Source organism: Oncorhynchus nerka, linkage group LG15 (genome assembly GCF_034236695.1).
Source record: "Oncorhynchus nerka isolate Pitt River linkage group LG15, Oner_Uvic_2.0, whole genome shotgun sequence".
NCBI classification, from domain to species: domain Eukaryota; kingdom Metazoa; phylum Chordata; class Actinopteri; order Salmoniformes; family Salmonidae; genus Oncorhynchus; species Oncorhynchus nerka.
This window is the reverse complement of record NC_088410.1, coordinates 16490592-16499239: the sequence shown is the minus strand read 5'-3', so window position 1 is coordinate 16499239 and position 8648 is coordinate 16490592.

Below are 8648 nucleotides of genomic sequence, written 5' to 3'. Positions count from 1 at the left end.
GCCTGCAGGCTCCTTTGAATGTGTAACAACAATGTCCCAAATGACACCCTGTCCCCTTTCCAGTTTACTGCTATGGGCCCTGGTCAAAAGAAATGCACTCTAAAGGAAGTAGGGAACCATTTGAGCCACCGCCTGTGTGTGTGAGACTAATGTTTTGCATGTGTGTGGTGTGTGTTCTGTTCCTTTGAACGTGTTCTAGTTAGGTTCCAGTCTGTCCATGTGAATTCACTCTGACTGAAACTCTGTAGACTCCAGCCACCCCAGTCATAGACTGTTCTCTCTGCTACCGCACGACAAGAGGTACCAGAGCGCCAAGTCTAGGACCAAAAGGCTTCTTAACAGCTTCTACCCCCAAGCCATAAGGGAGGACAGGGAGGGGGAGAGGGAGGGAGGACAGGGAGGGGGAGAGGGAGGGAGGGCAGGGAGGGGGAGAGGGAGGGAGGACAGGGAGGAGGAGAGGGAGGGAGGACAGGGAGGAGGAGAGGGAGGACAGGGAGGAGAAGAGGGAGGACAGGGAGGAGGACAGGGAGGACAGGGAGGAGGAGAGGGAGGGAGGACAGGGAGGAGGAGAGGGAGGGAGGGCAGGGAGGGAGGGCAGGGAGGGGGAGAGGGAGGATGGTGGGAGGGCAGGGAGGCGGAGAGGGAGGGAGGGGGAGAGTGAGGGAGGACAGGGAAGAGGAGAGGGAGGATGGTGGGAGGGCAGGGAGGCAGGGAGGGAGGGAGGGGAGAGTGAGGGAGGACAGGGAAGAGGGAGAGGGAGGGAGGATAGGGAGAGAGGGAGGGAGGGCGGATAGGGAGGAGGAGGGGAGGGCAGGGAGGATAGGGAGGGAGGGCAGGGCAGGGAGGATAGGGAGAGGGAGGGAGGACAGGGAGGAGGACAGGGAGGGAGGACAGGGAGGGCAGGGAAAAGGAGAGGGAGGGAAGACAGGGAGGAGGAGAGGGAGGGAAGACAGGGAGGAGGAGAGGGAGGGAAGACAGGGAGGGAGGAGAGGGAGGGAGGGGGAGAGTGAGGGAGGATAGGGAAGAGGAGAGGAGAGGATAGGAGGAGAGGGAGGGAGGATAGGAGGAGGAGAGGGAGGGAGGATAGGGAGGAGGGGAGGGGCAGGGCAGGGAGGAGGGAGGGAGGGCAGGCAGGGAGGATAGTAGGGAGGAGACAGGGAGGGGAGGACAGGGAGGCATGGAAAAGGAGAGGAGGAAGACAGAGATTATAATATTGCGGAGGAGGAGAGGAGGAAGACAGAGAGGAGAGGAGGAAGATGAGAGGAGGAGAGGGAGGAAGACAGGAGGAGAGGGAGGGAGGGAAGACAGAGGAGGAGAGGAGGAAGACAGGGAGAGAGGGAGGGAGGGAGGCGTCTTTCAATGACCACAAATATATTAGAAGCTGTCAGAAGCTCTTGATCTGCTATTGAAATGATTGCTGATTTCCCACTCTCACACTCACACACACACACACACACGCACATGGATGCTCACACACTCACATCCTCACACAGTACACAGACACTGTGAGTCACACACACACGCATGGGATGCACACAGAGAGAACACAGTTGGTGATGAGGTCCATAATGCCTTGTGGAACCAAATGGAAATGTAAGAATGGCTTAAACTGGGTAGTTAAAGCAGGGAGACTGTAGCAGTAGGTTGATTTTATCATTCAGCTCTGTTAGAAGATCAATGATGAATAAATCGTCTGAATGGAGAACTGTCTGTCCTGGTCTGGTCTGTCCTGTCCTGTCCTGTCCTGTCTGGTCTGTCCTGTCTGGTCTGTCCTGTCTGGTCTGGTCTGTCCTGTCTGGTCTGGTCTGTCTGGTCTGGTCTGTCCTGTCTGGTCTGTCCAGTCTGGTCTGTCCCTGTCTGGTCTGGTCTGTCCTGCCCGGTCTGGTCTGCTGTCCTGTCTGGGTCTGGTCTGTCTGGTCTGGTCTGTCTGGTCTGGCCTGGTCTGGTCTGGTCGGTCCGTCCGGTCTGGTCTGTCCTGTCTGGCCCGTCCTGGTTTGGGTCTGGGTCTGGTCTGTCTGGGTCTGGCCTGGGTCTGGGTCGGTCTGTCTGGTCTGTCCTCCGGGTCTGGTCTGTCCTGTCTGGTCTGGTCTGTCCGGCCCGTCCTGTCTGGTCGGGTCTAATCTGGTCTGGTCCTGTCCTGTCCCGGTCTGGTCTGTCCTGGTCCTGTCTTGGTCTGGTCTGTCCGGTCTGGGTTCCCCGGGTCGGTTCTGTCTGGTCTGTCCTGTCCTGTCCTGTCCGGTCTGGTCTGTCCTGTCCTGTCTGGTCTGGTCTGGTCTGTCCGGTCTGGTTCCGTCTGGTCTGTCCCGTCTGGTCTGTCCGGTCTGGTCTGTCCGTCTGGTTCTGGTCTGGTCTGGGTCCTGTCCGGTCCGGTCTGTCCTGTCTGGTCTGTCCTGTCCTGTCCGTCGGTCTAGTCCGTCCAGTCCGGTCCGGTCTGTCCTGTCCTGTCCTGAGGAGTAATGACATTCTTTCACTTTCTCCCCATTTTTCTCTCTCATTTAATGCCTCATTAGCACGGAAACATATGTTTCCTTTGCCAAAGCAAATGGAATAGACATTAAACCATCAGTAAACACTACACCTACTGTAGCAGTTACACAAGCCTTTAAAAGAATAGACAATAAACCATCAAACACTACACTTACCGTAGCAGGTTACACGCCTTTTTAAAAAGAATAGACACAAACCATCAGTAAAACATTACACTTACTGTAGCAGTTACACGTTTTAAAAGAATAGACAATAAACCATCAGTAAACACTACACTCTACTGTAGCAGTTACACAAGTTTTTTAAAGAATAGACAATAAACCATCAGTAAACACTACACTCTACTGTAGCAGTTACACATGTCTTTTAAAAGAATAGACACAAACATCAGTAAACATTACACTCTACTGTAGCAGTTACACAAGCCTTTAAAGAATAGACAATAAACCATCAGTAAACATTACACTCTACTGCAGCAGTTACACAAGCCTTTAAAGAATAGACAATAAACCATCAGCAAACACTACACTCTACTCAGCAAAGTTACACAAGCCTTTTTAAAAGAATAGACAATAAACCATCAGTAAAATTACAATAGTTGACAAGCCTTTTAAAGAATAAAACCATCAGTAAACATTACACTCTACTGTAGCAGTTACACAAGTTTTAAAGAATAGACAATAAACCATCAGTAAACATTACACTCTACTGTAGCAGTTACACAAGCCTTTTAAAGAATAGACAATAAACCATCAGTAAACACTACACTCTACTGTAGCAGTTACACAAGCCTTTTAAAGAATAGACAATAAACCATCAGTAAACATTACACCTACTGTAGCAGTTACACAAGCCTTTTAAAAGAATAGACATAGACCTTTCAAACGTTATATAATTGTGGTTGTAATAATGTGCAAGTAGCTGAAGTATGAAAGGGAGATAAATAAACAGATAAATATAGGTTTTATTCACCATGCTTGTGCCCACTGGTTTCCTTTTCTCATGGCAACGGGCCACAAATCTCGCTGCTGTAATTGCACACTGCGGTATTTTCCCAAACAAATATGGGAGTTTATCAATGCTTGATTTGTTTTCAGTCTTTGTGGGTCTGTGTGTTCTGTGGGAAACATGAGTCTGTGGTCATTCATTTGGCAGTGAGGTTAGAAGTGGACACGGAGCAAACTACCCCTGTAAATGGTAACAGCATTATACTGGCCCCACAGTGGCCATTCATTTGGCAGGAGGTTAGGAAGTGGACACGGTTAAACTTACCCTGTAAATGTAAGAATATACTGGCCCCACAGTGGCCATTCATTTGGCAAGAGGTTAGGAAGTGGACACGGTTAAACATACCCCTGTAAATGTACAGCATTATACTGCCCCACAGTGGCCATTCATTTGGCAGGAGGTTAGGAAGTGGACACGGTTAAACATACCTGTAAATGTACAGATTTATACTGGCCCCACAGTGGCCATTCATTTGGCAGGAGGTTAGGAAGTGGACACGGTTAAACTTACCCCTGTAAATGTACAGCATTATACTGGCCCCACAGTGGCCATTCATTTGGCAGGAGGTTAGGAAGTGGACACGGTTAAACTTACCCCTGTAAATGTACAGATTTATACTGGCCCCACAGTGGCCATTCATTTGGCAGGAGGTTAGGAAGTGGACACGGTTAAACTTACCCCAGTAAATGTACAGCATTATACTGGCCCCACAGTGGCCATTCATTTGGCAGGAGGTTAGGAAGTGGACACGGTTAAACATACCCCTGTAAATGTACAGATTTATACTGGCCCCACAGTGGCCATTCATTTGGCAGGAGGTTAGGAAGTGGACACGGTTAAACTTACCCCTGTAAATGTACAGCATTATACTGGCCCCACAGTGGCCATTCATTTGGCAGGAGGTTAGGAAGTGGACACGGTTAAACTTACCCCTGTAAATGTACAGATTTATACTGGCCCTACAGTGGCCATTCATTTGGCAGGAGGTTAGGAAGTGGACACGGTTAAACTTACCCCAGCAAATGTACAGCATTATACTGGCCCCACAGGCCATTCATTTGGCAGGAGGTTAGGAAGTGGACACGGTTAAACTTACCCCTGTAAATGTACAGCATTATACTGGCCCCACAGTGGCCATTCATTTGGCAGGAGGTTAGGTAGTGGACACGGTTAAACTTACCCTGTAAATGTACAGCATTATATTGGCCCCACAGTGGCCATTCATTTGGCAGGAGTGTTAGGAAGTGGACACGGTTAAACATACCCTGTAAATGTACAGCATTATACTGGCCCCACAGTGGCCATTCATTTGGCAGGAGGTTAGAAGTGACACGGTTAAACATACCCTGTAAATGTACAGATTTATACTGGCCCCACAGTGGCCATTCATTTGGCAAGAGGTTAGGAAGCGGACACGGTTAAACTTACCCCTGTAAATGTACAGCATTATACTGGCCCCACAGTGGCCATTCATTTTGGCAGGAGGTTAAAGTGGACACGTGTTAAACTTACCCCTGTAAATGTACAGCATTATACTGGCCCCACAGTGGCCATTCATTTGGCAGGAGGTTAGGAAGTGGACACGGTTAAACTTACCCCTGTAAATGCAGCTGTAGCATTATACTGCCCCACAGTGGCCATTCATTTGGCAGGAGGTTAGAAGTGGACACGGTTAAACTTACCCCTGTAAATGTGCCACAGCATTATACTGGCCCCACAGTGGTCATTCATTTCCAAGGGTGAGGTAGGTAGTGGACACGGTTAAACTTACCCCTAAATGCAATAGCATTATACTGGCCCCACAGTGGCCATTCATTTGGCAGGAGTGTTAGGAAGTGGACACTGCTAAACATACCCTGCAAATGTACAGCATTATACTGGCCCCACAGTGGCCATTCACTCTGGCAGGGAGGTTAGGAAGTGGACACGGTTAAACTTACCCCTGTAAATGTACAGCATTATACTGGCCCCACAGTGGCCATTCATTTGGCAGGAGGTTAGGAAGTGGACACGGTTAAACATACCCCTGTAAATGTACAGCATTATACTGGCCCCACAGTGGCCATTCATTTGGCAGGAGGTTAGGAAGTGGACACGGTTAAACTTACCCCTGTAAATGTACAGATTTATACTGGCCCCACAGTGGCCATTCATTTGGCAGGAGGTTAGGAAGTGGACACGGTTAAACTTACCCCTGTAAATGTACAGCATTATACTGGCCCCACAGTGGCCATTCATTTGGCAGGAGGTTAGGAAGTGGACACGGTTAAACTTACCCCTGTAAATGTACAGCATTATACTGGCCCCACAGTGGCCATTCATTTGGCAGGAGGTTAGGAAGTGGACACGGTTAAACTTACCCCTATAAATGTACAGATTTATACTGGCCCCACAGTGGCCATTCATTTGGCAGGAGGTTAGGAAGTGGACACGGTTAAACTTTATACTCCCCAATAAATGTACAGATTTATACTGGCCCCACAGCTGGCTAGCCATGACTGTCATTTCTTTACAGCAATAGATCCTGTAATATGTTTTATAAATGTATTTTACTGTAAACACATATCACAGTATCCTGCTTGCAAATGATTTACAGTAAGGAAAACAGTACTGTAAAGCAAAATGACTGACTATCATCTTCCTTCACACCTGGTGTTCACAGTCGGTGTCCTGGAGGGCAGGCAGTGTACAGCCAGTGGTGCGTTCGGCTGAGCGTATCGCCCTCTGAAGCACCTTGCGGTGCGCGGCGGCGCGGAGTTGCCGTACCAGGCTGTGATGCAGCCCCATCAATGATCAGGGTTCAGAGGTGGGGGAACATACGGGTTAATTTGGGCCGGAGAGGTCCCCGGAGAGAGAAGTCAGCGCAGCATCAGATGTTCCTCACGGGCTCCGTAAACAAACCTCCAGTCTGATTGGTCAGCTCTTTCCAACCCCAGGACAAACATGAAAAAGAAGGCATTTGATGAGAGACAGAGAGCATCAGGTTGATACTCTGTGGGTAAAAAGACATGGGACAAGACAGCATGTCCAGCTGGTGGCGTGTGTGTGTGTACTGATCGCACTAGAGGTCTTCATTCAAACTCAGTGAGCTCCTGGAAGAAAGGGGCAAGAGTAGGGGTTGAGGAAAAACAGCTGGCTTCCCTCTGGTCAACTTGTCATGCAGTTTGGGTTGATTTGAACCAACTGCATATATCCAGTGCATTTGGAAAGTATTCAGACCCTTTGACTTTTCCACATTTTGTTACATTACAGTCTTACTCACAAAATGTATTAAATAGTTTTTTTCCCCCCCATCAATGTACACTCAATAACCCATAATTGCAAAGCAAAAAAACTTTTACGTTTATTAAACATACAAACTGAAATATTACATGTACATAAGTATTCAGACTCTTTACTCAGTAAGCACCTTTGGCAGCGATTACAGTCTTGAGTCTTCTTGGCTACAAGCTTGGCACACCTGTATTTGGGGAGATTCTCTCATTCTTCTCTACAGATCCTCTCAAGCTCTGTCAGGTTGGATGTGGAGTGTCACTGCACAGCTATTTTCAGGTCTCTCCAGAGAGGTTTGATCAGGTTTAAGTTCTGGCTCTGACTGGGCCACTCAAGGACATTCAGAGACTTCTCCAGCCACTGCATTGTTTTGGCTTTGTGCTTAGTGTCATTGTCCTGTTGGAAGGTGAACCTTCACCCCAGTCTGAGGTCCTGTGCACTCTGGAGCAGGTTTTCATCAAGGATCTTTCTGTATTTTGCTCTGTTCATCTTTCCCTCGATCCTGACTAGTCTCCCAGTCCCTGCCACTGATAAACATCCCCACAGCATCATGCTGCCACCACACTGCTTCACCGTAGCGATGGTGCCAGACTCCTCCAGACGTGACGCTTGGCATTCAGGCAAAATAGTTCGATCTTGGTTTCATCAGAACATAGAATCTTGTTTCTCATGGTCTGAGAGTCTTTATGTGCCTTTGGAAAACCTGCGGGCTGTCATGTGCCTTTTACAGAGGAGTGGCTTCCGTCTGGCCACTCTACCATAAAGACCTGATTGGTGGAGGCTGCAGAGATGGTTGTCCTTCTGCGTGCGTGCGTGTGTGCGTGCGTGCGTGCGTGCGTGCGTGCGTGCGTGCGTGGCGTGTAACAGACAGGGGATTCCAAGTGCAGGAAGTGTGAACTCTGTGCCCCAGGTCAGAGTGGTTATGATATATTACCAACTCCAATAAGCAACTTGTGGTTCCACAGTCGACTGTAAGTTGCCTCAGAATGACCCGTCTAACAGTTTAACAATGCTCGTCTGTCTGTCTGTCTGTCTGTCTGTCTGTCTGTCTGTCTGTCTGTCTGTCTCGTCTGTCTGTCTGTCTGTCTGTCTCCGTCTGTGCCTGTCTGTCTGTCTCTGCCCGTCTGTCCGTTCGTCTGTCTGTCCTGTCTGTCTGTCTGTCTGTTCTGTCTGTCTGTCCCTGTCTGTCTGTCTGTCTGTCTGTCTGTCTGTCTGTCTGTCTGTCTGTCTGTCTGTCTGTCTGTCTGTCTGTCTGTCTGTCTGTCTGTCTGTCTGTCTGTCTGTCTGTCTGTCTGTCTGTCTGTCTGTCTGTCTGTCTGTCTGTCTGTCTGTCTGTCTGTCTGTCTGTCTGTCTGTCTGTCTGTCTGTCTGTCTGTCTATTACTTATTCAAGGTGTGTGTCAGTCTGTGAGGGGTTAAAGGGGAACAGACAGAGTTTAAAATGGAGATCAAATATTTAGAGGTTGTCGGGGTGACACGTCTGACTTGGCCATCTGCCCTCCCTGTAAGAAAAGGAGGAGGAGGAATGTCTGGGGTTGAGAGTAGAGGTCTAGCAGGGGAGTCTATAGAGGTGAAGGATAAGAGAGAAGACAGGAGGTGGGATGGAGGGAGAGAGAGGAAGGGAGAGGTTGTGATGGAGGGAGGTTGTGATGGAGGGGGGGTTGTGGGTGGAGGGGGGAGAGAGGAAGGGAGAGGTTGTGATGGAGGGAGAGAGAGGAAGGAGAGGTTGTGATGGAGGGGGAGGTTGTGATGAAGGAGAGGTTGTGATGGAGGGGGGAGGTTGATGGAGGGATGAGGAAGGGGAGGTTGTGATGGAGGGGGAGGCTGTCAGATGGAGGGAGAGAGATGGAAGGGAGAGGTTGTGATGGAGGGAGAGAGAGG